We start from the raw sequence: 5,828 nt of genomic DNA, 5'->3' as shown, positions 1-5,828 counted from the left end.
TGGACTTCAAAAGACAGATTAAATTACTTAAGAATATTCCAAAGTATACTTGTGCTAAAATTTACTTATCCAGTCTTGTGTCATTCGACTATTAGGGTTCCTCCTCATTTTTCCATAGTTATAGACGATGGCAAATGCACATCTTCATATATTCAATGCTTTCAACAAACTTTTATATGACAGGTACTGTGTTAGGCAATAGGGTTTATATGGAAGGATTCTGCTTCAGGGTCTGGAGGGAAACAGGCAAATGAACACACAATTCACAACTCTACTCCTCTGCTACCCGAAGTGTAGTTCACTGACCAGCAGCATCAAGTTCACCTGAGAGCTTGTTAGAAATGGAAAATCTCAGGCCCCACCCCAGACCTACTGAGTCAGAATCTGAATTTTAATAAGATCCCCAGGTGATTCATGGGCACATTAGAGTTTGAGAAACTGCCAATCCCAATCCCCTCCTGTCTACCTTGGTAGGTCACTTGATTGATCATTCCCAAGTCTTTCCTGCCTTTTCAACCTCTTCTCTACTTTCCCACAGCCACAAACATGCTCACGTCTCTCTTAAAAACACACTAAACCCCCTCAAACCGTGATGTTGCTCCCTTCCTGTTAGGGCCCTCCAAAGACTCGTCACGTGTTTCTCTGTAACCTCACATTATTGATGATGTGCTTTGAGATTTTTTGTATGGAATCTAATGATTCTTAAATAAATTAGAGTCTCAAAAGTCTTGCTACTCAATGTTTGTTATATAGTCACTTAGACCTAAGCCTTGAGAAACACAATTCCAACTAGGAATAATAACGAATGAGAATACAGTTCTTGAAATACTAGCTCCTTATCCCTAGGATTTTATTAGAATGAGAATATTACCATTTATATAGTTTAATTTATGGTGTATATTTTTTAAATTTCATGATTTTATAAGGAAAAGCAGTCTCTAAGAAAAATTAAAAGCCATCTATATGAATGTCTAAATTTTCAAGAATGATTTCATGGATGAAAATTGTGTGCTCTATCACCTTGCAATGTGAAGAACTGCAAAATCATGAATAATAAAAAAGGATGTTAAACTTTTCAACAAATCCAGATGGGTACCAATGTCATTGAGAATTCCCGAGAATCACCTTGACTGCTGCCTCAGACTAGGAGCCTGAATTGAATATTGCTTACCAGCTGCAACATATGGGCTTTAAGTGAACAAGGTTCTATAATTACATTTTAAAACTGTACTGACATTAAGTCTGTATTTGTGGCAAATGAAAAACATCCAAACTTTAAAGGGTAACATTCACTTCACTTGTCAGTCTCTATTTCTGCCTCAACCTTTCAGAATTTTGCACAACAGAAAGAGTAATGGACTGTGAACTGGAAGCCAGTGTTAACACTTGCTGGGAACTTGCAAATCCTGCCTTCATTGTGGGTCTTCGTTTTCCCTTCTGCAAAATGATGGAGTTGTCCTAGACGTCCCTTTCAGCCACTGTCCTAGGGTTTCTTATTCTATAGTCACTGGATGAAGAGAAATTGTCAATGAAATGACAGGGCAGCCATAAGAACTCGAGTTATTTTTTGCAGGGCTTGAGGCTGGGCATAAAGAAGGCTTAATGTTCATTTCCGATATTAGGTAGCAGGGAACTGGGTCCATTTGTGGGTTGTGTTGCTCATGATTCTTACTCTCTCCCCTCCCGCCCTCCCCACACCATGCCATGTTCTGAACACTCAGAGCCACTGATTGTTTCTCAATGCAAGACTCATGCTTGTCAGTTTCCTTTGCTTATCTTGTTCCTTTGCCAGAAGATTCCCCTTGCCTTCTCCACCTGGCAAACTCTTATTCTTTTTAGTTTTCCTTTTAATTTTATATTTTGGCATAATTTCAGAGTTAGATATAAATTGCAAAATTAGTACCAAGAACTCTTGAATACCTTTTACCCAGATTCCCAAAATGTTAACTTTTTACTACATTTGTGTTATCCTTCTCCTTTCTCTCTCCCTTTCCCTTGCCCCCAAAACAATTGTTTTCTGAACCACTTGAGAATCAGTTTCAGACGTGATGTCCTTTTACTGCAAGTACTTCAGATTATACAGCCTAAAAAAGACAAGGACATTCTCTTACATAACCGTAATACAAATATAAAAATCAGGAGAAAAACAGCAATACAGCACTGTCATCAAATCTAGATTTATTTGGATTTTGCTAATTGTCCCAATAATATCCTTTCTGGCAAAAGAAAATCCCAGATCATGAATTGAATTTATTATGTATCATGTCTCTTTCACTGTCCTTGAGTGTGGAACAATTCCTCAGTCATTGTTTTTTATGACTGACATTTTTGAAGTGTTTTAAGAGTCAGGTATATTGTAGAATGTTCCCTAATTTGTTTTTGTCTCATAGTTTCCTCATGATTATATTCAGGTTATGTGCTTTGGTAGGAGTACCCCAGAAGTGATGTGTGTTCTTCTCACTGAATTACGTCTCTTTTTTTTTTTAAGTGAAAAGTCCCTCTTTATTCCCTTCCACTCCCACTTCCTTCCTCAGAAGTCAGTAACCACTGTTACTGACATCCATCCAGTATTTTGTCTATGCATTCTATACACACATATCTATATACAGCCACACAAACTCTTTAAACTATAACAAAAATGAGTACATAATACACCTATTGCTCTGCAATTTGCCTGTTGTTTTCACTTAACTGTATGTCTTGGAGATCTATGTCAGTACATACAGATTTATCTCATTCTTTTAAAAGCAGCACACTTAAAAAAATAGTATAGCTGTATCCTTGTTTATTTCATTCCCTATTGATGAATATTTGTTTCCTTTTTTTTTCTATCACAATCTTTCTACATACATTTAAAAACATAGCTCACTTACAATTTTGATGGATACGGTCAACTAACTCCCCTAAAAGGCTTTTCCAATTTGTATTTCCATCCACAGTGTATGAGGTCATTCATATTTTTCTTATTATTAGTGATGTTGAACACTTATCATAGTTCATGGCCTTTCGGATTTCTTCTGTGAATTGCCTGTTTGTGCTCTTTACGATTAGAATGCTGGACTGCTGTTGTTGTTTTACTAACCACTTACTTGGCCTCCTCCTCTGCAGGAGGCTTCTCCACTGCTCCTAAGCAGCCAGCAGCTCCCTCCTTTGCTGTTCCACAACACTGTTCATACAGCACCCAGGCTTTCATTTGGCAAACATTCCATGCTGAATCCACTCATTCCACCAGTGACCTCTGGGAGCCTGAAACATACTCTGCCTTGGGTTAAGTACTGGAGAGACAGAGCAGGACATCATAGTCTCCACCCTCGAGGAGTTTAGTTTTGAAAGGCAGTTTGGGCATAGAAAAGAGCATAGGTTTTGGATTCAGACAAGACTTGAGTTTGAATACCAGCTCTGTCATTTAGAGGAAGTCACATGACCTCGCCAAGTCACAATTTCCACACCAGTGAAATGGGCTAACACTCCCTTACAATATATCTGGCAGACAATATACCTGAAGTGGCTCACAAGGGGTTATTACATAGTAGGCTGCCAGTGAATGGATAGTAATGGAAAGGCAACTGATAAAAGGTCAAAATGATTAGTTTTTCAGAGGTTCTAGGTACCACTAAACCAGAATAAAATAAAGGAGGTAGCTCCTCCCTCTGCAACAGAAGGGTAAGGGTAAGTCACTTGCCCAGATCCTGCTACACTACATCCCCCACCTGGCCTGCCCTCTGCAGCAGGTTTCTGCTTTCTCCTGGCCCCTCACCCTAATTCAGCTGCTCACTGTTGATGTAGTACTGCCACTGCCCTGGCGAAAGCAGGTGCTTCCTCTCTCAAATAAATGGACTCCTTAGGACATTCTAAGAGAGGCTCCAGGATGTTTGTGCATGCTACCATTTGTGATCTCAAGAGGTGTGGGGCAGAGACAGTGTGAGGTGGTTTGGGGAGAGACTCAGAGACCTGGATTACACACACAGTTCTGCCTCTGCCACGTGACTCTTGGCAAAACTTCAGTTTCCCCATCACAATAGGAGACTGAATTTCGTGATTTCTAAAAACCGTCTGAACATGTAAAGGCAAGGTGCGTGTATATATACACTACTCTTCTTGGTCAGAAATCTCTGTATCCTTGGGGTCCCTGCAGCTCTTTACACCATGTTAGTATCATGGAACACTACACTGCATTCCAGTTATTTGGAGTCATGACATGTTTCCCACTGAACTGATAGCTGGTGGATCCATATCTGGTTCTTGGTTTCCTAGAACCTCAGGTAGTTAGAAGAGGTCCTTCATTCCTTTAACACCATTACTGAGTGCTTGCTGTCTGTCAAGCACTATATTAGCTGGTGAAGATACAAAGATAAAATGTCAAAGCTTCACCCTTCTGGGAGCCCACAATCCAGTTAGGAGACAATTTTAAGACAATATAACTGTCTTGATGGAGGGAAGGAATGCCTGTTCTGTCTGCTTAAGTTGGAAAATTTCCCTGAAGACTCAGTCTTGAGCAGAGTAGGGTGAATGACAGGGAGGACTTTACAGGCAGTAGGAATGCTCTCTGTAAAGGCACAGATGTGATAGAGCATAGTGTGTTCTGGCAACGGCCCAGTATTCAGCATGGTGGTAAAGAGGTAGGCAGATGTCAGCTCATGAAGTGTTCTTTACGACATCCAAAGAATTCTAGGTTTTATGACATAACCTTTTGGGGGTGCCTAAGCATTTTGAGCATGGGAACATAGCAAATCTTTGTTGAATGCAGGAGTAATAGTGAGAGAACTGGGCATAGTAATTGGGAGCATTTCCTGGCCTTGTGGCCTTGGGCAAGTTACTTAACCTCTGAATCTATTTCCTTTTTTAAAAACTCTCAACCTCAAAGGGTTGTTAAAATTTTAAAGTTTATACATAGTAAATTTATAGGAGTAAGCCTGGCACTTGATAAATGTTCAGTATATTATTTTTAAGATAACATTTGTTCTACACAATACACATTACCTAATAAACAATCTAGTAATTTCTGTGGCCCATTTCTTAGCCTGTTTCCTCCTCTGCAAAACGGGTCCTCCAATTTTACCTTTTCATTGTATCTTGTCCTCCTTCCTAGCACTTACCATAATGCTAACTAAAATTTCTGATTATTTTTCCGGTCAAACTCTTAGATATAAGCAAACTATCTGTATTCTGCTTTCTCAGGTAGACTCTAGCTCTATGAGACCAGAGACTTTAAAACATTTACCACTATATTCGCAATTGCTAGCACTGCCTGGCTCTTAAACACATGTTCGATAAATGTTGGCAAAAATAATCAATGTCAAACATCTTTCAAGACTGTTGCCAAGGGCCGACGAATTGATAAAGATGTACAGTTGGGTTTAGTATTACTGTTAAAATAAGGTGTGAGACGAGGAACCGAAGCCAGGGGCTTCCAACACAATCTGTAGCCTCCGGAGGCTTCCAAAGGACCAGTATTGACTTCAATCTTTCGCAAGAGTTCAGCTCTTCCAGGTTCACAAAGAGTTAAATCTGTTGTCTTGTATTCTAGGGGAAAAAAGGAGCCGGAAGCGCCCCAGTGTAAACTAAGTTTACCTTCAACTTAGAGGTGGGAAGGACCTGCCTAAGGTCACCTAGCTCGAGAGAAGGATCTAAACCAGGCGCTCTCAAAGAGTCTTCTCCCTTGCTGGGATTCCCCGAGTACACCAGCCAAGCCGTCTGCCGCACCGGTCCTCGTCCCCTTGCTTGGTCTCGGCTCCGCTCCCGCGCCACGTGGCACATGGAGGATGTCCTCCGAGGTCAGGGGGAAAGGAGGCGGAGCGCGGGCTAAACTTCGCCCCGGAGCATCATGG

Source organism: Pseudorca crassidens, chromosome 7, assembly GCF_039906515.1.
Source record: "Pseudorca crassidens isolate mPseCra1 chromosome 7, mPseCra1.hap1, whole genome shotgun sequence".
NCBI lineage: Eukaryota > Metazoa > Chordata > Mammalia > Artiodactyla > Delphinidae > Pseudorca > Pseudorca crassidens.
This window is presented reverse-complemented; position numbering follows the sequence as displayed.